The sequence below is a fragment of the Hyperolius riggenbachi genome, chromosome 12 (genome assembly GCF_040937935.1).
Source record: "Hyperolius riggenbachi isolate aHypRig1 chromosome 12, aHypRig1.pri, whole genome shotgun sequence".
NCBI lineage: Eukaryota > Metazoa > Chordata > Amphibia > Anura > Hyperoliidae > Hyperolius > Hyperolius riggenbachi.
The window spans coordinates 228,370,371-228,397,123 of NC_090657.1; the positions used below are offsets into that span (position 1 = coordinate 228,370,371).

The 26,753-nt window shown below is 50.9% G+C and overlaps 1 pseudogene; it reads right to left on the minus strand.

Moving 5' to 3' along the window:
- Window positions 1-17,561, minus strand: part of LOC137541081 (pyrroline-5-carboxylate reductase 1-like) — a 46,978-nt pseudogene extending 29,417 nt beyond the window's left edge.
- Window positions 17,562-26,753: the final 9,192 nt, after the last annotated feature.

The following is a 26,753-nucleotide window of genomic DNA, read 5'->3' on the forward strand; positions in this document are numbered from 1 at the left end:
CATCTAAAGGGAAGTTGGGGCTGCCTTGTTTATTGTAACTGTCTCTGCACAGAGAAAATGTATCAACTCAGCAGCACTGCCAGTTTAGTTTGGGAATTCCCAGACCTTTTATCGCAAGTGTAAACATTTATATGAATTAGCTCAATCACAAGAAAATGTATGCGTGCTCTACGCCAAGCTTAACCCTTTCAAGTCTAGCTGTGCAAATCTGGCTAAAATGGCTTATCATGAGACATGCTCATGCAGAAATGCATCTGCTTTCGCATGCCAAACTTTGCAGGGTCAAAAACCAATACCGCGAAGCGGTTGCCCTGCGGGAATTAGTTCATGCTATACAGCACTATCCAGGAGCGCCTCGGGGAGGCTTCCCATTGCCCCCATACAACCGGGGGGGCTGTGGGGCCCCAGGCTCTCTCACTGCCTAGGGACCACAGCAACACCCCGGAGGTGGAGGCTGGGCAGCGCAGACGACCCCCCCAAGCGTGGCCGGCGCCGGGGGGGGCCATCCGCACCCATCTCCCAAAAATTTAAAAACAGGCACTTACCTGAACGTCCATTGCGTTCTGCTGCTGCGCATCGACTCGGGGCACTGCATGGGAAAGGAGTGACGCATGGGTCACCCCGAGCTGTGGGGCTCAGGGCTGGCTCACACACATCACTCCAGAAGGGGGGGGGAGGACAGGCACAGACAGCCCACTTATAGAGCAAACCATCCACCACCTGCCTCCAAAGGACAGAATGCAAATATGCTCAATCACAAGAAAATGTATGCGTGCTCTACGCCAAGCTTAACCCTTTCAAGTCTAGCTGTGCAAATCTGGCTAAAATGGCTTATCATGAGACATGCTCATGCAGAAATGCATCTGCTTTCGCATGCCAAACTTTGCAGGGTCAAAAACCAATACCGCGAAGCGGTTGCCCTGCGGGAATTAGTTCATGCTATACAGCACTATCCAGGAGCGCCTCGGGGAGGCTTCCCATTGCCCCCATACAACCGGGGGGCTGTGGGGCCCCAGGCTCTCTCACTGCCTAGGGACCACAGCAACACCCCGGAGGTGGAGGCTGGGCAGCGCAGACGACCCCCCCAAGCGTGGCCGGCGCCGGGGGGGGCCATCCGCACCCATCTCCCAAAAATTTAAAAACAGGCACTTACCTGAACGTCCATTGCGTTCTGCTGCTGCGCATCGACTCGGGGCACTGCATGGGAAAGGAGTGACGCATGGGTCACCCCGAGCTGTGGGGCTCAGGGCTGGCTCACACACATCACTCCAGAAGGGGGGGGAGGACAGGCACAGACAGCCCACTTATAGAGCAAACCATCCACCACCTGCCTCCAAAGGACAGAATGCAAATATGCTCAATCACAAGAAAATGTATGCGTGCTCTACGCCAAGCTTAACCCTTTCAAGTCTAGCTGTGCAAATCTGGCTAAAATGGCTTATCATGAGACATGCTCATGCAGAAATGCATCTGCTTTCGCATGCCAAACTTTGCAGGGTCAAAAACCAATACCGCGAAGCGGTTGCCCTGCGGGAATTAGTTCATGCTATACAGCACTATCCAGGAGCGCCTCGGGGAGGCTTCCCATTGCCCCCATACAACCGGGGGGGCTGTGGGGCCCCAGGCTCTCTCACTGCCTAGGGACCACAGCAACACCCCGGAGGTGGAGGCTGGGCAGCGCAGACGACCCCCCCAAGCGTGGCCGGCGCCGGGGGGGGCCATCCGCACCCATCTCCCAAAAATTTAAAAACAGGCACTTACCTGAACGTCCATTGCGTTCTGCTGCTGCGCATCGACTCGGGGCACTGCATGGGAAAGGAGTGACGCATGGGTCACCCCGAGCTGTGGGGCTCAGGGCTGGCTCACACACATCACTCCAGAAGGGGGGGGAGGACAGGCACAGACAGCCCACTTATAGAGCAAACCATCCACCACCTGCCTCCAAAGGACAGAATGCAAATATGCTCAATCACAAGAAAATGTATGCGTGCTCTACGCCAAGCTTAACCCTTTCAAGTCTAGCTGTGCAAATCTGGCTAAAATGGCTTATCATGAGACATGCTCATGCAGAAATGCATCTGCTTTCGCATGCCAAACTTTGCAGGGTCAAAAACCAATACCGCGAAGCGGTTGCCCTGCGGGAATTAGTTCATGCTATACAGCACTATCCAGGAGCGCCTCGGGGAGGCTTCCCATTGCCCCCATACAACCGGGGGGGCTGTGGGGCCCCAGGCTCTCTCACTGCCTAGGGACCACAGCAACACCCCGGAGGTGGAGGCTGGGCAGCGCAGACGACCCCCCCAAGCGTGGCCGGCGCCGGGGGGGGCCATCCGCACCCATCTCCCAAAAATTTAAAAACAGGCACTTACCTGAACGTCCATTGCGTTCTGCTGCTGCGCATCGACTCGGGGCACTGCATGGGAAAGGAGTGACGCATGGGTCACCCCGAGCTGTGGGGCTCAGGGCTGGCTCACACACATCACTCCAGAAGGGGGGGGAGGACAGGCACAGACAGCCCACTTATAGAGCAAACCATCCACCACCTGCCTCCAAAGGACAGAATGCAAATATGCTCAATCACAAGAAAATGTATGCGTGCTCTACGCCAAGCTTAACCCTTTCAAGTCTAGCTGTGCAAATCTGGCTAAAATGGCTTATCATGAGACATGCTCATGCAGAAATGCATCTGCTTTCGCATGCCAAACTTTGCAGGGTCAAAAACCAATACCGCGAAGCGGTTGCCCTGCGGGAATTAGTTCATGCTATACAGCACTATCCAGGAGCGCCTCGGGGAGGCTGTCTGGCTGTCTGTGCCTGTCCTCCCCCCCCTTCTGGAGTGATGTGTGTGAGCCAGCCCTGAGCCCCACAGCTCGGGGTGACCCATGCGTCACTCCTTTCCCATGCAGTGCCCCGAGTCGATGCGCAGCAGCAGAACGCAATGGACGTTCAGGTAAGTGCCTGTTTTTAAATTTTTGGGAGATGGGTGCGGATGGCCCCCCCCGGCGCCGGCCACGCTTGGGGGGGTCGTCTGCGCTACCCAGCCTCCACCTCCGGGGTGTTGCTGTGGTCCCTAGGCAGTGAGAGAGCCTGGGGCCCCACAGCCCCCCCGGTTGTATGGGGGCAATGGGAAGCCTCCCCGAGGCGCTCCTGGATAGTGCTGTATAGCATGAACTAATTCCCGCAGGGCAACCGCTTCGCGGTATTGGTTTTTGACCCTGCAAAGTTTGGCATGCGAAAGCAGATGCATTTCTGCATGAGCATGTCTCATGATAAGCCATTTTAGCCAGATTTGCACAGCTAGACTTGAAAGGGTTAAGCTTGGCGTAGAGCACGCATACATTTTCTTGTGATTGAGCATATTTGCATTCTGTCCTTTGGAGGCAGGTGGTGGATGGTTTGCTCTATAAGTGGGCTGTCTGTGCCTGTCCTCCCCCCCCTTCTGGAGTGATGTGTGTGAGCCAGCCCTGAGCCCCACAGCTCGGGGTGACCCATGCGTCACTCCTTTCCCATGCAGTGCCCCGAGTCGATGCGCAGCAGCAGAACGCAATGGACGTTCAGGTAAGTGCCTGTTTTTAAATTTTTGGGAGATGGGTGCGGATGGCCCCCCCCGGCGCCGGCCACGCTTGGGGGGGTCGTCTGCGCTACCCAGCCTCCACCTCCGGGGTGTTGCTGTGGTCCCTAGGCAGTGAGAGAGCCTGGGGCCCCACAGCCCCCCCGGTTGTATGGGGGCAATGGGAAGCCTCCCCGAGGCGCTCCTGGATAGTGCTGTATAGCATGAACTAATTCCCGCAGGGCAACCGCTTCGCGGTATTGGTTTTTGACCCTGCAAAGTTTGGCATGCGAAAGCAGATGCATTTCTGCATGAGCATGTCTCATGATAAGCCATTTTAGCCAGATTTGCACAGCTAGACTTGAAAGGGTTAAGCTTGGCGTAGAGCACGCATACATTTTCTTGTGATTGAGCATTTATATGAATTAGCACACAAAAGTCTAAAATAACGATGCAGTATTTTCCCTCCAAGATTTTTTTTTTACCGCAAAAATGTTATGAATACAGCCCATAAGATGGTAATTTACCTTACTAGTTGGGAACTGTGATTTTTTTGTGTGCGGTAACAAGCTTAGTGAATTGTAACTTCAGCCATTTTGAGCATTACCGAATGCGGTAATGCTTTGTGAATAGAGCCCATTGTCTGTTTAATAAGATTCACTGGAACCCCGTATCATCTGGGTTCCGGTGCATAGATCTGCCCTCTTGCAGAAAATGGCCCTGGCCTTTTCTATACCAAATTTAGAAAAAGTAGAGGCCTTTTTCTGCAAGGTGGTGGGGCTACATGTTGAAACCAAGCATGTATGGGGCTCCGGTAAATCTTATTATTCAGACAACATACTGGGGCATTCACGTTAACAATGACAGGCCAGAATGGCTGACCGGGTGTCAGCTTCCTGGCCCGGAGCTTTTTGTTCCCAAAAGCAAATGCCATCTTAATATAGCTTTTAAAAACAACTCAGGTGAGAAGAACATGGAGGCTGCCATATTTATTTCCTTTTAAACAATACCGGTTGCCTGGCAACCCCACAGATATATTTGGCTGTAGTAGTGTCTGAATAACACCAGAAACAAGCATGCAGCTAATCTTGTCAGATCTTACAATAATGTCAGAAACACCTGCTTATGCTTATTCAGGGTATTAGATGCAGAGGATCAACAGTATAGCCAGGTAACTGGTATTGTTTAAAAGGGAATAAATATGGCAGCCTCCAGATCCCTCTCACTTCAGTTTTCCTTTAACCCTCCTGGCGGTAAGCCCGAGCTGAGCTCGGGGTAAGCCGCCGGGAGGCACCGCTCAGGCCCCGCTGGGCCGATTTGCATAATTTTTTTTTTCCTGCACGCAGCTAGCACTTTGCTAGCTGCGTGCAGTGTCCGATCGCCGCCGCTACCCGCCGATCCGCCGCTACCCGTCGCGCCGCAGCCTCCCCCCCCGACCCCGTGCGCTGCCTGGCCAATCAGTGCCAGGCAGCGCCGTGGGGTGGATCGGAGTCCCCTTTGACGTCACGACGTCGGTGACGTCATCCCGCCCCGTCGCCATGGCGACGGGGGAAGCCCTTCAAGAGATCCCGTTCTTTGAACGGGATCTCTTGATCTCCGATCGCCGGCGGCGATCGGAGGGGCTGGGGGGATGCCGCTGAGCAGCGGCTATCATGTAGCGAGACCTCGTCTCGCTACATGAAAAAAAAAAAAAAATTAAAAAAAAAAACGTATTTGCTGCCCCCTGGCGGATTTTGTCAAACCGCCAGGAGGGTTAAAATTCCAAAGCATTGGCAATGAGGGAATGCATTTTATGTCATACACTTTCAATCAACAAGATAGTAATATGAAAATTAGAGGAGTCGGAGTCAGTGGAATCCTAAACTGAGGAGTCGGATGACTTTTGTACGGATTCCACAGCCCCGGTATTGCGATGCCCATCCGTCATCCGAATCCGCCGCTTTTCCATTAGCCCCATACACACCACTGGAGCGTGCGCAACGTCACCCGAGCTCCATGCAGGCACCGTGTATGCGGCTAACGGTAGAGCAACCGATTCGGAAGATGAGTGGGCACCGTGACACAGTATAATGTATAAACGCACACATCTACATTTCTACATTCAGAAACAGAGTCGAGATGGCGCCTGCGGAGGATTCCCGAGCCATTTCATGCTGAAATTGATCAGGAATCAGCCTGAGGTGTATGGGCAGCTGACCGATCTCTCTCCGATCAGAGAGAGATTTGTCTCTTGGTCAAATCTGCAGATCATCGCCTGATGTATGGGCACCTAAAGAGGGTGGGGGGGGGGGGGAAGCCTCAGGGTCCTAAAGAGGCTTCCCATTCTCCTCCGGCAGCGCTAGAAGCTCCTGAACGGCAGCTATGTAAATATTTACCTTCCCCGGCCCCAGGGCAGGCGCAGTAGTGGCTCCCTGCTTGTACTAGCTGAGCCCCATTGGGTCCACTGTACTACACAGGCAAAAGTCGCCTGCGCAGTACAGTGGACCTGATAGAGCTTGGTTATTTCCACCTGAGCCCATCAGAAAGCCACTACTGCACCTGCCCTGGAGCCGGGTAACGTAAATATTGCGAGTAATCAGTCATCAGATGTCATCTGTGGTTTCAGGGGGGTGGGCGCTGCCACCGAGGGATGGAGAATGGGGAAGCCTCGTTAGCATCCAGAGGCCTCCCCCTCCCAAGGTAAATACCCCCAGGAGACGTTTTTAAGTTTACAATGTTACTTAGTGGACCTAAAAGAGAAAAAAAGTTTCACTTACCTGGGGCTTCTGCCAGCCAACGTCCACTGCGCCTGCGTGGCGTCGTTTGTGTTCCCGTTGTTGCCGGAAGCGTCCTGCGCAGGCGCAGTACAAGGCAGGAAATCTCTACTGTGCCTGTGCTGGATGCTCCCGGAAGCAGGAGCGCAAACAAGGACGTGTGCAGCCAGGGACGCGCAGGCGCAGTACGAGGGAGGAAATCTCTACTGTGCCTGTGCTGAATGCTCCCGGAAGCAGGAGTGCAAACAAGGACGTGTGCAGCCAGGGACGCGCAGGCGCAATACGAGGGAGGAAATCTCTACTGTGCCTGTGCTGAATGCTCCCGGAAGCAGGAGTGCAAACAAGGACGTGTGCAGCCAGGGACGCGCAGGCGCAGTACGAGGGAGGAAATCTCTACTGTGCCTGTGCTAAATGCTCCCGGAAGCAGGAGCGCAAACAAGGACGTGTGCAGCCAGGGACGCGCAGGCGCAGTACGAGGGAGGAAATCTCTACTGTGCCTGTGCTGAATGCTCCCGGAAGCAGCAGCGCAAACAAGGACGTGTGCAGCCAGGGACGCGCAGGCGCAGTACGAGGGAGGAAATCTCTACTGTGCCTGTGCTGGATGCTCCCGGAAGCAGGAGCGCAAACAAGGACGTGTGCAGCCAGGGATGCGCAGGCGCAGTACGAGGGAGGAAATCTCTACTGTGCCTGTGCTGAATGCTCCCGGAAGCAGGAGCGCAAACAAGGACGTGTGCAGCCAGGGACGCGCAGGCGCAGTACGAGGGAGGAAATCTCTACTGTGCCTGTGCTGGATGCTCCCGGAAGCAGGACTGCAAACAAGGACGTGTGCAGCCAGGGACGCGCAGGCGCAGTACGAGGGAGGAAATCTCTACTGTGCCTGTGCTAAATGCTCCCGGAAGCAGGAGCGCAAACAAGGACGTGTGCAGCCAGGGACGCGCAGGCGCAGTACGAGGGAGGAAATCTCTACTGTGCCTGTGCTGAATGCTCCCGGAAGCAGGAGCGCAAACAAGGACGTGTGCAGCCAGGGACGCGCAGGCGCAGTACGAGGGAGGAAATCTCTACTGTGCCTGTGCTGGATGCTCCGGGAAGCAGCAGCGCAAACAAGGACGTGTGCAGCCAGGGACGCGCAGGCGCAGTACGAGGGAGGAAATCTCTACTGTGCCTGTGCTGAATGCTCCCGGAAGCAGCAGCGCAAACAAGGACGTGTGCAGCCAGGGACGCGCAGGCGCAGTACGAGGGAGGAAATCTCTACTGTGCCTGTGCTGAATGCTCCCGAAAGCAGGAGTGCAAACAAGGACGTGTGCAGCCAGGGCCGCGCAGGCGCAGTAGATGCAACCAATGAAAGAGAAATTGAGCCGTGGGGGAGCGGAGGATCATTCCAGGTATGCGCGGGCACAGGATGGCTGCAGAGGGCTGGCAGAAGCCCCAGGTAAGTAGATTTCTTTAGGTCCGCTTTAAAGGAGTTATCAGGTAATCTAAAGAAAATAAGTGCTACTTACCCGGGGGCTTCCTCCAGCCCCAAGCTCCCAGCATGTCCCTTGCCGCAGCTTGCTCCCGGTCCTCGGCGATGACGTCAGGCCGACCTCCAGGTCGGCCTTTACTGCACCTGCGCTAGCATCGCTGTCAATCACTGCCACGTGGGCCGGAGCGGACTGCACAGGCGCATAACTACTGGGTAAGTAGCACTTATTGTATTTAGATTGCCTGATAACTCCTTTAGGGCCGGTTCACACAGACGGCAGGCGGCATTGGGGCGGACAGGAAGTTGCGTCGTCCTGCGATGACTCGTTCGGTGGCGGCAGTACGGAGATCGTCGCAATCGGCGTTTGACATGAAGCCACGCCGGCTAGCCGTCCAATGTGGCTTCTAGGGACAGCCGAAATGACACGTTAAATCAGGATTGGAGCGCCACGTTTATGTAATCGACAGTAACCGCGCAATGCTAAACGCTCCCGTTTAGCCGATGGGTCCCGAACGCTTGGCGGTAGACGTCGCCAAGCATCCGTGTGAACCGCCCCTTAAGTATACAGAGGGTTGGCAGCACTGTCTGTGTGATCTCCCTGCTGCAGCCTCTCTATTGGCTGCCAGTGAAATGTGAGCTGCAGCAAAGAGGCACAAATACAAGACACAGCAGAAGATTTCTCACCCCAGCAGCAGTCAGGAGCTGTGTGCCTGGCAAGGGTATTCCCAGCAATACACAGTAGCTGGGGAAGCCCTGTATAGGCAGTGCTCTGTAAGCACAGCAGAGCATTGTCTATACAGGGCTTCCATGGACATCTATCCACAGCAACTAGCATTCATTGCTGGGAATGCCCTTTCCTTCCCTGTAGTCAGCCAGCCACTTACATAAGGATCCTGATGCCTCCACACACACCTCCTCCTTCTCTCTCACTGCTTGCAGACGATTGCTGAATGTGGGGGCGGGGCCAAAACAGAGGAAACAAGAAACTGGGACATCATTGGCCAAGGGGCAGGACATCCTCTAGCTGAGCCTGCAGCTATCCCCATGGGCTGAGGCTGACTCTGTCACAATAATCCCCTTAGCCCCCTGGCCAATCACTGGCAGGGGGCGTGAATTTGATGTGAAAGGGCGGGTAGCTTTGAGTAAGTCGTCTCCTGCACGTGTAGTCTGGCTACAGCCAGTCTCCCCTCTGCCTCTTCCAGCAGCAGAAGCCAGCCACATGCTCACAGTAAGTAGCTGAGCTCACTGGGGGAGAGACACAGACTGTGCATACAGCAGCAGCCCATCACACAGGGAAACAGGGGAGAGTGCAATAGAAGCTTCCCAAGTGTAGCTAAACGTATCCATACATCTAGCAATTGATTCCATTGACAAAGTGATTAGCTTTATTGGGTGATCGACTTCAGGATGGTTGATAGAAAGTCGATTTGCCTAGTGGTCCACACACTTCGGCCTCTTGCACACATTGGGCTCTATTCACAAAGAGCCAAATTTTCCGCAAAATGTTACCGCTATATTCCCGCCAGCGGTAAACTCCGCATTTTTTCCACATTCACTAATATTTTCCGCATGTTTTCCGCATGCGGGAAAAAAAAGATGCGGAAACAGCCATTATTCATGCGGTAAAAAGGTCGCATGAAAAAGTGTTTAAAAAAAAAGTCCAGCAAGCACAGCCCTTAAAGAGACACTGAAGCGAGACTAAATCTCGCTTCAGCTCTCAAATATAGCAGGGGCACGTGTGCCCCTGCTAAAACGCCACTATCCCGCGGCTAAACGGGGGTCCCTTCACCCCCAACCCACCCCCCGCAACAGTTGGTCGGAAAGTTGGTCGCTGATTTTCTCTTCCTGGAGGCAGGGCTAACGGCTGCAGCCCTGCCTGCAGTCGCGTCTATCAGACGCGCATCGCCGCCTCTCCCCCGCCCCTCTCAGTGAAGGAAGACTGAGAGGGGCGGGGGAGAGGCGGAGATACGCGCTGACAGACGCGCGTGGAGCAGGGCTGCGGCGGTTAGCCCTGCCCCAACCAGGAAGCGCTCCCCCGCATTACGGAGGGGGTTTGGGGGGACAGGGACCCCCGTTAAGCCGCGGGATAGCTTCAGACTCTCTCTTTAAGCCACCAGACTTCATTAAAGAGAATCTGTATTGTTAAAATCGCACAAAAGTAAACATACCAGTGCTTTAGGGGACATCTCCTATTACCCTCTGTCACAATTTCGCCGCTCCCCGCCGCATTAAAAGTGGTTAAAAACTGTTTTAAAAAGTTTGTTTATAAACAAACAAAATGGCCACCAAAACAGGAAGTAGGTTGATGTACAGTATGTCCACACATAGAAAATACATCCATACACAAGCAGGCTGTATACACCCTTCCTTTTGTATCTCAAGAGATCATTGTGTGTTTCTTTCCCCCTTCTGCTCTCATGCACTGAAGTTTCAGGCTGCTCTTTTCTTCCTGCAAACAGCTTTGCAGGAAGAAATTTCTCAGTATGTGAAAGCCCAGCCAGCTCAGAGGACGATTTATCCAGCTTGTAAAAGATAAGAGAGAAGAGAGAAGCTGCTCTAATCTAAACAATACACAGACAGTGTGCACAGAGGGGCCTGGAAGGGGGAGTTCATAGCAGAACCACAACACTGAAGAACTTGGCAGCCTTCCAGACACAGGCTGACAAGTCTGACAGGGGAAAGATACATTGATTTATTACAGAGACTGTGATAGCAGAAAGTGCTGCAGTAAGCCAGAACACATTAGAATAGTATGAAGTATGCCAGAGCTAAAAATCTGTGAACTATTGACCCTTTTTATCTCTTTCTTGCTCTCCGAAGCCATTTTCTGCTAGGAAAGCATTTTATAGATGGAATTTCTTATCAGTGAAGGTCACACTGTAGTCACTTCCTGTCTGAGTCAGGACTGAGTCAGCCACTTACATACCTGATATTTAACTCTTTCAGGCACAGAAAGAAAAAAAAGGAACACAGCATAGTTATTTGTGTGCTAGGCACTGTACATACCCATGTCTATCTCATCATGTCACATCACCTCGGGTACCCTTTAAAGAGGCCCTGTAGTGACCCAGAAAATTATTAACGATACCCACTTTTATATATATTTTCCTGGTTTCAGCATCAGAAACACTTACTATAGCTGTATATTGCTGTTTATTAGAATGTAGCCATGCCCTCCCAGTGATGCTTAGCCTAGGCTATTCATTCAGGGCGACCAGATATATTTTGTACTGGCTTTGGAATCCTCAGTAAGCAAACATTCCACAGAGCTGCACCTGCCAGCAATAAATATGTCCCCACCTGTGATAAATATCAGAATGTTAATCAGGGTGGGGAAAGATGTTACAATGGGCAATCCCTTTTGTCTCAAGTTGCAATGAGAGTGATGTGAAAGTGATGTAAAAGCGCACGGTCACAAGCAGTAGACCGGTCTAAAGATGCCAAAACCAAAGCTGATTCCTACGCAGACGACTGAAATTTTCCATCCAATCGATCGACAGAAGTCCGATTTTCAGGCCTTCTCATTTATCAAACAGCCAAAACTGTATCTAATGGTCTATTGAACTGAAGAATCACTAAGGGCCCTTTTCCACTAGAGCGATTGTGATTGCTGAATCGCAAAATCGCAAATCGCTAGTGATTTTTAAATCGCTAGAGTTGTTACTTTATCATAGAAATCACGAGAAGTATTTTCCACTACAGTGATTCGATTTGGAAATCGCTAATCGCAAATCGCAATCGCTTGCTGGAGCGATTTTTACAATGATAATGCAATGCAAATGAAAATCGCAAATCGCAATCGCATAACACAATTAATGAAAAATCGCAATCGCAATCGCTGGCGTTTGTGATTTGTGATTGCGATTGCTAGTGGAAAAGGGCCCTCAATGTATGGCTGAGATCATCTGCAGGCTTGTCTATTCTTCAGTGTCCCTATAACAGCCTTTCTCAAGCCTTTTACCCTGAAGGAACTCTGAAAATAACTTTTGGATCTCAAGGAACCCCTGCACACAATTTTTGATATTGAGGAACCCCTGCAGTTATTATGCAGGAGGCGTGGTCTTTAAAAGTAGGTGAGGCTGTTTATTTCACTACCCCCTATTACACTGCTACTCATTATGCTTTTTATTAATGTGCTCATTATTATTTTTACCCCCAATTTAGTGATTCTTTTGACAGAATTTAGTGATTCTTTTGACACTATCACAGTGTGCTCGCCATCATACTCCCCCCCCCCCCCCCCCCCCACGATGGGGGGAAAAAGCCATGGAACCCCTGCAGAGTACTCTAGGAACCCTGGTTGAAAAAGCCTGCGTATAAACATCCAAACTGCAGGTACATCACTACACAGTATGTCAGCAATATATACCTGAATGAGAGGACTTTGGTGAGGAACTTAGGCCGTCTCGCTCAATTTAATGAGGCTGTTACACTCTTATTAAAATCGCATTGTGAGTGTTTTTGGGTTAAAGCGCGCCTGGACTCATAACTTCTAAAAAATACCCAACAGCATAATAACCTTTAAAGAAAAGCATTTGTTACAGCGGACACAAATCCTGCAATAAACCTACAGTGTGTCTACTTTCCTGGAACCAAACATAGGGTGACATCCTGCGTTTACAAATTAGCTGCTCTGCTGTGGCAACCAGCTGACACAGCTGAGAGATCAAATTACACTAGTGATTAGTCACAGATGAGGGGGAATTAGACAGGCTAAACTCTCTAAATACATACAGGGTGCATTTCTCTATGTTTTTCTTATGTTTACAGAATAAAATGCAATATAATTTACTTTTTTTCCCCATGTTGCTTTCAATATATGACATCTGACAGATTTTAGACTAATCCATCTCCTCATGGGGAATTCTAAGTATTTCCTTTATTCTTTACCAAAGCCCTCCCTGAAAAGGATCTATAAAAAGATGCCAGCTTCCCTACTCTTGCACACTATATAGCAGCTGGGCCGAGCAACTACGGCTCTGGGGGGACGGGGTAAGGAGGGTAAAAATGGACCGATTGGCAAACCTCAGGGTACCTGTACACACGCTACACTCTCGGCTGAGATGGCTGTCTATGTACAAGGCTTTAGAGTGCTAGCTCTGTGGGGTGGGGGAGGCTGTGTATGGCTCTATGTACTGTGTGAACAGCTATGTAGCATGACAGAGATGTTTACAGTGTAAGATATCTCCACACGTTCAGCTTTGTGACATTTTTCCAGCACTTGTCAATGAGGTATGATGCGCGGAGGTCAATGAGGTCGGATGCGCGGAGGTCAATGAGGTCGGATGCGCGGAGGTCAATGAGGTATGATGAGCGGAGGTCAATGAGGTATGATGAGCGGAGGTCAATGAGGTATGATGCGCAGAGTCGCCGTCAGGGAAGTTAGAAGCTGTCGCTGTCGTGTGGTGCATCGCTTGCGGACACATGTCGCAGGATTTCTACACACCCTGCTTTACAAACACCGCTGAAATGTCAGGATTGCTGTGGAGCTGCTGTAAAATACTCTTAAAATGTTTGTTTGAATGCAGTCCAGACTCTTCTGGCCACTCTAGACATGAAGCACCCAGCTTCCTGCGGCCGATATAACCGCACACGAAGGATTGCTGGACCTCGTCTGCTGATCTGCTGCTTCTCTCTCTATCATAGTTCTCCCTTATTCATTATTTGTGTATTCATCTGCACGGCATGTGGCTCAAGAGTAGCATTTCTGGGGACTTTCATTCCAACAGGGACACCATTGCATGGAGTTTGCCTCTACTCTCTGTATTTGCATCTTATAAGTGTTTCTATTTCCTACGATATCGCACAAGCAACTCTAAAGGACATCTGAAGTGAGAGGGGATGTGGAGGCTGCCATATTTATTCCCTGTTAAACAATACCAGTTGCCTGGCAGCTTTGCTGAACTGGCTGCAGTAGTGTCTGCATCACAACCTTAAAACAAGCATGCGGCAAATGCAGTCACACTGCAGTCAGAGCACCTGATCTGCATGCTTTTTCAGGGTCTGTGGCTAAAGGTAACAGAGGCAGAGGATCAGCAGGACAGACAGACCATGTGCATTGTAGGAAATAAATATGGCAGCCTCCATACCCCTCTCACTTCAGGTGTGCTTTAAATGACACCTAATGGGATATGGAGGCTGCCATATTTAATTCCTTGGAAACAATGCAGAGTGCCTGTCTGTCCTGCTGATCTTTTTGGCTGCAGTAGTGTCTGAGTCACACACCTGAAACAAGCATGCGGCTAATCCAGTCAAACGCCTCTGATCTGCATGCTTTTTCAGGGTCAGGGTAAAGTTCCTCTTTAAAGTGTACCTGAGGCTATATAAAATAAGAACAAAAAACAAAAAAAAACATACTTACCTAAGAGGGACGCCTCTGGATCCTGCAGAGGTTTCCCATTTCCTCCTGGTCCCCACCGTTGTTTGAGCGGCAGACACCCGGAACATTTATGTCAATAGCACGCCTGTGCAGGAAGCCATAGCAGCTCATGCATGAACAACTTTGTGCTACTGCAGTGACGTGGCCATACTCTCCTGGGCAAGGTACAGCCACGCCTGTGCAGTAAGCCAGAGCCGTTCATGCTACTCCGTGCTACTGCAGAGATGTGGCCATACTCTCCTGGGCACGGTACGGTCACGCCTACACAGTAAGCCAGAGCAGCTCATGCTACTCCGTGCTACTGCAGAGACGTGGCCATACTCTCCAGGGCATGGTACGGCAACGCCTATGCAGTAAGCCAGAGTAGCTCATGCGACACCGTGCTACTGCAGAGACGTGGCCATACTCTCCTGGGCACGGTACAGTCACGCCTGTGCAGTAAGCCAGAACAGCTCATGCTACTCCGTGCTACTGCAGAGACGTGGCCATACTCTCCAGGGCACGGTACGGCCACGCCTACACAGTAAGCCAGAGCAGCTCATGCTACTCCGTGCTACTGCAGAGACGTGGCCATACTCTCCAGGGCATGGTACGGCAACGCCTATGCAGTAAGCCAGAGTAGCTCATGCTACTCCGTGCTACTGCAGAGACGTGGCCATACTCTCCAGGGCATGGTACGGCAACGCCTATGCAGTAAGCCAGAGTAGCTCATGCGACACCGTGCTACTGCAGAGACGTGGCGATACTCTCCTGGGCACGGTACAGTCACGCCTGTGCAGTAAGCCAGAACAGCTCATGCTACTCTGTGCAACTGCAGAGACGTGGCGATACTCTCCTGGGCACGGTACAGTCACGCCTGTGCAGTAAGCCAGAGCCATTCATGCTACTCCGTGCTACTGCAGAGACATGGCCATACTCTCCAGGGCACGGTACGACCACGCCTGTGCAGTAAGCCAGAACAGCTCATGTTACTCCATGCTACTGCAGAGACGTGGCCATACTCTCCTGGGCACGGTACGGCCACGCCTGCCCAGTAAGCCAGAGCAGCTCATGCTTCTCCGTGCTACTGCAGAGACGTGGCCATACTCTCCTGGGCACGGTATAGTCACGCCTGTGCAGTAAGCCAGAGTAGCTCATGCGACACCGTGCTACTGCAGAGACGTGGCGATACTCTCCTGGGCACGGTATAGTCACGCCTGTGCAGTAAGCCAGAGTAGCTCATGCGACACCGTGCTACTGCAGAGACGTGGCGATACTCTCCTGGGCACGGTACAGTCACGCCTGTGCAGTAAGCCAGAACAGCTCATGCTACTCCGTGCTACTGCAGAGACGTGGCCATACTCTCCAGGGCACGGTACGACCACGCCTGTGCAGTAAGCCAGAACAGCTCATGTTACTCCATGCTACTGCAGAGACGTGGCCATACTCTCCTGGGCACGGTACGGCCACGCCTGCCCAGTAAGCCAGAGCAGCTCATGCTTCTCCATGCTACTGCAGAGACATGGCCATACTTTCCTGTGCACGGTACAGCCACGCCTGCACAGTAAGCTAGAGCAGCTCATGCTACTGCAGAGACATGGCCATAATTTCCTGGGCACGGTACGGGCATGCCTGCACAGTAAGCCAGAGCAGCTCTTTGCAACTCCGTGCTACTGCAGAGACGTGGCCATACTCTCCTGGGCACGGTACGGCCACGCCTGCACAGTAAACCAGAGCAGCTCATGCTACTCCATGCTAATGCAGAGACGTGGCCATACTCTCCTGGGCACGGTACGGCCACGCCTGCACAGTAAACCAGAGCAGCTCATGCTACTCCATGCTAATGCAGAGACGTGGCCATACTCTCCTGGGCACGGTACGGCCACGCCTGCACAGTAAACCAGAGCAGCTCATGCTACTCCATGCTAATGCAGAGACGTGGCCATACTCTCCTGGGCACGGTACGGCCACGCCTGCACAGTAAGCCAGAGCAGCTCATGCTACTCCATGCTAAACAATTGTATCTATCCTCCTTCTCCTAAAAATGACTGTAAGATATTCCACGGTTTTATTTTTTATTTAAATCTACTTTTTAAGTTTTTACTGTTTGTAGCCTTGTTCACATTGCATTCCGTTTGCTTTAGTGGTCACGTTTGGCATTTTTGGAGGAGTTTTTTTTTCTCCTCCTGGCGCTTGGGTGGGCACTTCGGTTTTTGTAACGCGCTTCAATAAGCACTTTTTCAGAGCAATTGTGGTTTTTCACTCCCTGACGCAAGTCAGGAAGTGAACTCTTTGACCCGGAAAAGAATAAATACAATGTATTTATCTTTAAAAACGCGAACGCAATCGCTGCACAAAGCGATTTTGTGAGCGTTTCGCGTTTTTCCTATACCTTCCATTGAAGCAGAATCGCTTCAAAAATGGTACATGCAGCGCTTTCCTGAGTGGATCGGAAACAAACCGCTCAGATGTGGGAATCATTGCACAAGCTTTTTGAGGGCGATTTTCAAAATCACCTGTGCTTGATAAAGGGGCAAAACGCACTTATTGTGAACGAGCCCTTATTGTTTTTGTTCAATGACACATTCAATGAAGTATGCCAGAGCTAAAATCTATGAACTATTGACCCGTTTTATCTCTTTCCTGCTCTCAGAAGCCATTTTCTGCAAGGAAAGTGTTTTATAGTTGTAATTTCTTATCGGTGAGGGTCACACTGTGATCTAACCCAGACAGGAACTGCCACTTACATACCTGATGTTTTACTCTTTCTGGCAGAGAAGAAAAAAAGGAACACAGCAGAGTTATTGCGCCTGGCACTGTACATACCCATGTCTATCTCATCATAGGCACTGTACATACACATGTGTATGTCACATGTCACCTCGGGCATCTTTTAAGTGAGCAGAGATCTCACGTGAGCAGCTCAGCACTAACCGTCCAAAGCCAAGACTGGAAACTTCTGGGGTTTTCTCTCTTTATTACCTTGGCACACGATGCTGTGCCTGTCAGGAGATATGAGAATCCATTGATGTATGTCCATGTCTTGGTTATATACAGACTGATGTATGCTCCGTGTCTTGGTTATATACAGACTGGTGTATGTCCATGTCTTGGTTATATACAGACTGATGTATGCTCCGTGTCTTGGTTATATACAGACTGGTGTATGTCCATGTCTTGGTTATATACAGACTGGTGTATGCCCGTGTCTTGGTTATATACAGACTGGTGTATGTCCGTGTCTTGGTTATATACAGACTGGTGTATGCCCGTGTCTTGGTTATATACAGACTGGTGTATGTCCGTGTCTTGGTTATATACAGACTGGTGTATGCCCGTGTCTTGGTTATATACAGACTGGTGTATGTCCGTGTCTTGGTTATATGCAGACTGGTGTATGTCCGTGTCTTGGTTATATACAGACTGGTGTATGTCCATGTCTTGGTTTTATACAGACTGGCGTATGTCCGTGTCTTGGTTATATACAGACTGGTGTATGTCCATGTCTTGGTTATATACAGACTGGTGTATGCCCATGTCTTGTTATATACAGACTGGTGTATGTCCATGTCTTGGTTATATACAGACTGGTGTATGTCCATGTCTTGGTTATATACAGACTGGTGTATGCCCATGTCTTGTTATATACAGACTGTTGTATGTCCATGTCTTGTTATATACAGACTGATGTATGTCCATGTCTTGTTATATACAGACTGGCGTATGTCCATGTCTTTGTTATATACAGACTGGTGTATGTCCATGTCTTGGTTATATACAGACTGGTGTATGTCCGTGTCTTAGTATATACAGACTGGTGTATGTCCGTGTCTTGGTTATATACAGACTGTCGTATGTCCGTGTCTTGGTTATACTGGTGAGTAGAGATGACCCGAACCTCCGATTTTCGGTTCGCGAACTTCCGCAAAAAGTTTGGTTCGCGCGAACTTCCGCAAAAAGTTTGGTTCGCGCGAACTTCCGCGAACCGCAATAGACTTCAATGGGGAGGCAAACTTTGAAAACTAGAAACACTTATGCTGGCCAGAAAAGCGATGGAAAAGATGTTTCAATGGGTCTAACACCTGGAGGGGGGCATGGCGGAGTGGGATAAGACGCCAAAAGTCCCAGGGAAAAATCTGGATTTGACGCAAAGCAGCGTTTTAAGGGCAGAAATCACATTGCATGCTAAATTGGAGGCCTAAAGTGCTTTAAAACATCTTGCATGTATATACATCAATCAGGGAGTGTAATTAGAGTACTGCGTCACACTGACACACCAAACTCGCTGTGTAACGCACCGCAAACAGCTGTTTGTGTAGTGACGGCCGTGCTGGACTGGTGCGCACCATGGCGAGAGTGCAGACCGTGGCGGTTTTCAAGCCCATATGGTCGCCAGGCTGTGGTAGCTCAATGATAGAACAACAGGGACTGTCTAGCTGATCAAATTTGGGCTGTCCACAATGAAGCAACTTTATTCTCGTGGGTGTGCCCCCCATGCCCCCCACCCCCCTGAGACACTCCTATAGCCGGCGGTCATTGCTTCATTGTGATACGCAAGCCCCTTCACAGTGGCAAGGTAATGATCACGAAGGGGAATTGGCACATGTACATGCCTTTTGTTTTGTTGTTGCAGGCTTGAGAGAAAAATTAGTCAGGCATGTACACGCACCAGAAAAATTATTATAGCGGCCGCTGCTAGCAGCGGCCTTAAAAATTCAGGAATCCGCCTGGTGTCCTGGACCCTGTTGGTGGTGGCGGAGAAGGCAGTCAAGCGGCCTGCGGGCAGAGATGCTGTGTGGGGATCGACTTAGTCTTAGGGCAGGCAGTCACATGGCGTACAGGCAGAGATGCTGTGTGTGGGGACTGACTTAGTCTTGGGGCGGGCAGTAGCCCTCCGGGATCCATGCCTCATTCATTTTGATAAAGGTGAGGTACTGAACACTTTTGTGATTTAGGCGACTTCTCTTCTCAGTGACAATGCCTCCAGCTGCGCTGAAGGTCCTTTCTGACAGGACGCTTGCGGCAGGGCAAGACAGAAGTTGGATGGCAAATTGGGACAGCTCTGGCCACAGGTCAAGCCTGCGCATTCAGTAGTCCAAGGGTTCATCGCTGCTCACAGTGTCTACATCCACACTTAAAGCCAGGTAGTCGGCTACCTGCCGGTCCAGGCGTTGGTGGAAGGGCTAAGGCTAAAGAATGTCCGCATGTCCGACATCACCATGAGATCGCTGGAGCGTCCTGTCCTTGCCTGCGTGGACATGGGAGAAGGATTACTGGTAGTGGTACCTTTATTCCGTTGTGCTGTGGCATCACCCTTAAACACACTGTAAAGCATACTTGCCAGCTTGTTCTGTATGTGCTGCATCCTTTCTGCCTTCAGGTGAGTTGGTAACATGTCCACCACTTTGTGCCTATACCGAGGGTCTAGTAGCGTGGCCACCCAGTGCAGCTCATTCCCCTTAAGTTTTTTTAGACGAGGGTCCCTCAACAGGCTGGACAGCATGAAAGACGCCATCTGCACAAAGTTGGATCCAGACGTACTATCTATCTCCTCTTGTTCTTCATCAGTGACGTCAGGTAAGTCCTCCTCCTCCCCCCCAGCCACGAACAATACCACGGGAGCGTTTAGCAGCACAAGCCCCCTGCGATGCCTGCTGCGGTTGTTTTTCTGCCGCCTCCTCCTCCTCCAAAGAAACACCTTCCTCATCATCCGAGTCTGACTCCTCTTTCCCACACGACTCTTCCTCCTCCCCCTTCTGTGCTGCCGCAGGTGTTGAGGAAACATCTGGTTCTGATGAAAATTGCTCCCACAACTGTTTCTGCCATAACTGTTCCTGTTCATGCTCCTCCACAGCTTGATCCACCACTCTACGCATGGCACGCTCCAGGAAGTAGGCTCCCTGCACACTGCAAATCCGTTTTCCGATTCAGTTTCCGATTCTGAGTTTCAATTCTGATTTTCCCTGAATACATTCAACAGAAAATCGGATCAAAAAATGCAGCATGCAGTAAAGATTAAAAATCGGAATCGGATGTAAAAAACGATTAAAAAGCGGAATCTGAAATGCAGGCAGTGTGCAAGAGGCCGTAAGCATATGAGATCAAGTCACTGATGGTGCCTTCACTGCGACTCACCAGGTCGGTCACCTCCTCAAATGGCCGCAAGAGCCTGCATGCATTTCGCATCAGATTCCAGTTGTTGGGCCAGAACATCCCCATCTCCCCAGATTGTGTCCTTTTACTGTAATTGTACAGGTACTGGGTGACGGCTTTCTCCTGTTCTAGCACGCGAGAGAACATGACCAGGGTCGAATTCCAGCGAGTCGGGCTATCACATATCAAGCGTTTCTCCGTTGAATGTCCGCAAAGCGCGCCATGGCCGTGTAAGACCGCCTGAAATGCCCACACAACTTCCTGGCCTGCTTCAGGACGTCCTCTAAGCCTGGGTACTTTGACACAAATCTTTGAATGACTAGATTCAGCACATGTGCCATGCAGGGTACATGTGTCAGCTTTCCCAAATTAAAAGCGGAAAGGAGATTGCTGCCGTTGTCACACACCACGTTGCCGATCTCCAGCTGGTGCAGGGTCAGCCACTGATCCACCTGTTTGTTAAGAGCAGCCAGGAGAGCTGCTCCAGTGTGACTCTCCGCTTTGAGGCAAGACATGTCTAAGATGGCGTGACACCGTCGTACCTGGCATGCAGCATAGGCCCTGGGGAGATGGGGCTGTGTAGCTGGAGAGGAGATTGCAGCACCAGCCGAGGAGGAGGATGACGATAGCGAAGAGGATGTAGCAGGCGGAGAGGAGGTGGCAGGAGGCCTGCTTGCAAGCCGTGGAGGTGTCACAAGTTGGTCTGCTGCACAGCCACGTACTCCCTGCTTGTCAGCGGTCACCAGGTTGACCCAATGGGCTGTGTACATAATGTACCTGCCCTGACCGTGCTTGGCACACCAGACATCCGTGGTCAGGTGGACCCTTGACCCAACGCTGTTCCAGAGATGACACCACTTGCCTCTCCACTTCACGGTACAGTTTGGGTATCGTCTTTTTAGATAAATAATTGCGGACTGGTATCTTCCACTGCGGTGTCCCAATGGCCACAAATTTACCGAAGACCTCAGAGTCCACCAACTTGTATGGTAACAGCTGGCGAGCTAACAGCTCCGCCACGCCAGCTGTCAGATGCCGGGCAAGGGGGTGACTGCTAGAAATTGGCTTCTTCCGCTCAACAATTTCCTTCATGGACACCTGGCTGCTGTGGGCAGAGGAGTGGGAACCACTCAAGGGCAGAGGCGGAGTGGAGGAGGATGGCTGTGAAGGTGTAAGGGAGAAAGTGGCTGAAGATGCTGCACCTGAAGCAGGAAGAGGAGAAGGAGGGTGGCTTTTCTTTTGTGAGCTGCTTTTGCTCAGGTGCTCTTCCCATTGCAGTTTGTGCCTTTTCTCCATGTGCCTTTGTAAGGCACTTGTCCCTACATGAGTGTTGACCTTTCCACGGCTCAATTTTTGGAGGCAGAGACAACAGATGGCATTGCTCCGATCTGAGGCAGACACATGAAAAAATTTCCAAACCGCTGAGCCCTCCTGGGGTGATGGTACTATGGTGGCATCAGCAGCTGACGTTGAAGGGCATGTTAGCTGGCTGTACATAGGTGGCGATACATGGCGCCGGACACTGCCACCAGCTGTTTCTGACTTCGAGCTCCCCCTGCTTCTTTCAGGAACTCGTCTCCTCCTACTCCTCTCTGACTCCCCCTCTGAACTGTCCCCATCCTCTATTGGGAACATGTGTGGCATCCATATAATCGTCATCATCATAATCATCCTACCCAGCTTCACTTGCCTCAGACACCTCCAAAACTGCACCAACAGCAGGTACTTCATCATCCTCCTCCTCACACATTACGTCCATAGTGTCGCCTAACTCACACATATGAGGTGGTGTAACTTGCTTAGCGCCTTCATCTTGTTGTAGCAGTAGTGGGTGTGAATCAGTGATTTCACCACCAAATAACTCCTGCGAAGTGTCAAATGCAGTGGATGTGGTGCTTGTAGTAGCGCTGGTGGCTGCGGAAGATGAGGTGTTCTGTGTTAAATAGTCAACCACGTCCTGACAATCTTGGGAGTTGATGGCACGTGCCTTCTTCTGAGCACTGTACTTTGGGTCCGGGCCGCATCAAATCACATCAACACGACCTCGCACGGACCTGCCGGGTGGCCTTTCTCTGGGTGTCTGCCTCTACCTCTTCCTCTACCTGTTTTGTCCGTTTTGTCCATATATCGGGGGGGGCAGGGGGGTGAACTGAAAGGTATGCACTGACTTGACTAATACAATGTGCAGTCACACAGGTGCAGTTAACAGGTATGCACGGAGTGGTATATCACACTGCGTGCACTCACGTAGGTAGGTGGGTGCACTGAACACAACAGGTAGGTATATGCAGTGATGAGGTGGGTGCACTCAACACAATAGGTAGGTATATGCAGTGATGAGGTGGGTGCACTCAACACAACAGGTAGGTATATGTAGTGATGAGGTGGGTGCACTCAACACAACAGGTAGGTATATGCAGCGATGAGGTGGGTGCACTCAACACAACAGGTAGGTATATGCAGCGATGAGGTGGGTGCACTCAACACAACAGGTAGGTATATGCAGCGATGAGGTGGGTGCACTCAACTCAACAGGTAGGTATATGCAGTAATGGGTATTACAATGTGCACCTGTCACACACACAGGTAGTCACTGGATGTGCTGGGCCTGGCAGTGGCACACACACAGTATGGATTATCAAGGCTGTCTATGCAACATAAGTGTCAGTGGTACACACACACACACACCACACACCACACACACCACACACACCACACACACACACACACACACACACACACACACACACACACACACACACACACACACACACACACACACACACACACACACACACCACACACACCACACACACCACACACCACACACACACCACACACACACAGTATGGATTATCAAGGCTGTCTATGCAACATAAGTGTCAGTGGCACACACCACACACACCACACACACCACACACCACACACACAACACACACACACACACACACACACAACACACACACACACACACACACACACACACACACACCACACACACCACACACACCACACCACAACACACACACACACCACACCACACACACCACACACACCACACACACCACACACACCACACACACCACACACACAACACACACACACACCACACCACACACACCACACACACCACACACACCACACACCACACACACACACCACACACCACACACACACACACAAAAAAACAAGATAGATCGCAAGAACAAGATTAGCTCTCAAAAGAGCTGTTGTGGGGTACTATTTTAGCAATAAGAATCAGCCAGGAGCAAGCTAACAAGCCTACAAGAGCCTAACTAATCTTTCCCTATGAGAGTCTGCAGCAGCTCTCCCTTCTCTAATTAGTGCACCCTAATGATGCATTATGGGGGCGAACTGAACGTCCGGAAAAGTTCGCCTTAGATGGTGAACGCGAACCACCGGAAGTTCGCCGGGAACTGTTCTGACCATCTCTACTGGTGATATGAAGGATGGGAATGGCGGGGAGCCGCTGTGCACCTGCGTGATAACACACATGTTCATGGAACACACCACTATTGTGCCCTAATTATTCTTCCTGGCACTTCATTATTAAATATTGCAACCTGTAACATCAAACAGCGGGAGAACAATGGCTGCCTTTTCTCCAGGTTAATCTTCTCCCCCCTCCTCTCATCCTCATATATTTTTTGGCTCCTGGATGCTTCTCAAACTGACGTTTTTCTAAGATTGGCACCAGCAAGGCTTTGCTCCTGTGAGATCCTCAGCAATTTTATTAAAAGATTGTCCTCTTTGTTTGTCCTTCTCTGTGCAAACAAAGCAGGGTGTTTACCGAGGAGCAGAAGGGGCCGCTATGAAGAGCGTTCTTTTCTCCTGGCTGCTTCTGTGTGGCAGGATCTGTGGAGATGCTGTATGTACATCTGTGTCACAGGCAACATTCCCTGCGCTCTATGCTATTCATAGTGCTTAGTCTAAATCTTATACAGGTGAAACTACTGATCACTTAACTGAATTCAGAGCTGTGCTGTTTACTACCCAAAGCAATAGAGGTCCTTAAAGAGACTCCGTAACAAAAATTGCATCCTGTTTTTTATCATCCTACAAGTTCCAAAAGCTATTCTAATGTGTTCTGGCTTACTGCAGCACTTTCTGCTATCACAGTCTCTGTAATAAATCAATGTATCTTTCCCTTGTCAGACTTGTCGGCCTGTGTCTGGAAGGCTGCCAAGTTCTTCAGTGTTGTGGTTCTGCTATGAATCCCCCCTTCCAGGCCCCTCTATGCACACTGCCTGTGTGTTATTTAGGATTAGAGCAGCTTCTCTCTTCTCTCTTATCTTTTACAAGCTGGATAAATCGTCCTCTGAGCTGGCTGGGCTTTCACATACTGAAGAATTACAGACAAGGGCAAAGCTGTTTGCAGGAGAAAAAAGAGCAGCCTTAAACTTCAGTGCATGAGAACTGCAGGGGGAAAGAAACACACAAATGATCTCTTGAGATTCAAAAGGAAGGCTGTATACAGCCTGCTTGTGTATGGTTGTATTTTCTATGTGTGGACATACTGTACATCAACCTACTTCCTGTTTTGGTGGCCATTTTGTTTGTTTATAAACAAACTTTTAAAAACTGTTTTTAACCACTTGGCCCGGTTCACATTAGCGGCTGCTATCCGGAATCGCCGTGCCGGAGCCGTGCCGGAGCCGGACCGCATGCGGACCGGACGAAACGGACGCACGGCATAGCAATGAAAGTCTATGCGACCGTTCACATGCGTCCGTTTCGTCCGGACCGGAGCCGGACCGGATCCGGACTCCGGCGTCCGTTCCAACATGCGCTATTTTTTGGTCCGGCTGGTCCGGCTGACGTATCCGGACCGGAGCCGGAATGTTGCATCCGGCCAATGGAAACCAATGAGAACCGGAGAGCGCACAACACACTGGCTATAAAAACCGGATGTTGTACCACACTTCCTATGCTGACTCTATGGTATGGTGGCCATTTTGGATGGGGACCACATGGCACCAGCGTTCACAGAGTGGAGCAGCAGTGACTTCATGCTGGAGCTCTTTGGCAGCAATATGGAGCAGGATCTGTCTGATAGCGAGGGGGTGAGGCCCTACACATCAGAAGACCTCATCCTACAGGTGCAGCAGGTACCAGCCCTGTGGGACAAGGGGGATGCGGACCACAGCAACATCAAAAAATGCAGAGGCCTGTGGAAAAAAATTGCCAAGCTGTATGTGGAGGACTTTGAGAACTTGAGCAAGAGACAGCAAGGCACAGAGGGTATGTTGACTAGAAGTTTTTTTGGGGGGGGCTTGTGGTTTAAGCTTGTGATGTATTCAACTTTTGCTATGGATTTGTGTCACCCACGTGTTGCCCACCCACCCGTGGCCCACCCACCTGTTCCCCACCCACCTGTACCCCACCTGTGATGTATCCCACCCACCTGTACCCCACCTGTGATGTATCCCACCCACCTGTACCCCACCTGTGATGTATCCCACCTGTGATGTATCCCACCCACCAGTACCCCACCTGTGATGTATCCCACCCACCTCTACCCCACCTGTGATGTATCCCACCCACCAGTACCCCACCTGTGATGTATCCCACCCACCTGTACCCCACCTGTGATGTATCCCACCCACCTGTACCCCACCTGTGATGTATCCCACCTGTGATGTATCCCACCCACCAGTACCCCACCTGTGATGTATCCCACCCACCTCTACCCCACCTGTGATGTATTCCACCCACCTCTACCCCACCTGTGATGTATCCCACCCACCTCTACCCCACCTGTGATGTATCCCACCCACCTGTACCCCACCTGTGATGTATCCCACCTGTGATGTATCCCACCCACCTGTACCCCACCTGTGCTGTATCCCACCCACCTGTGATGTATCACACCCACCTGTACCCCACCTGTGATGTATCCCACCTGTGATGTATCCCACCTGTGGTGTATCCCACCTGTGATGTATCCCACCCACCTGTGATGTATCCCACCCACCTGTACCCCACCTGTGATGTATCCCACCCACCTGTACCCCACCTGTGATGTATCCCACCCACCTGTACCCCACCTGTGATGTATCCCACCCACCTCTACCCCACCTGTGATGTATCCCACCCACCTCTACCCCACCTGTGATGTATCCCACCCACCAGTACCCCACCTGTGATGTATCCCACCCACCTCTACCCCACCTGTGATGTATTCCACCCACCTCTACCCCACCTGTGATGTATCCCACCCACCTCTACCCCACCTGTGATGTATCCCACCCACCTCTACCCCACCTGTGATGTATCCCACCTGTGATGTATCCCACCCACCTGCGATGTACCCCACCTGTGCACATAAAACATACACAATGACCAATTATTATACATCAATTTATTGTAAAAAATTAATACATTTAAAATCACTCAAACTTGAAACTCCAAAATAAACACATTTCAACAAAACATATTAAAAACCAAACATTCACC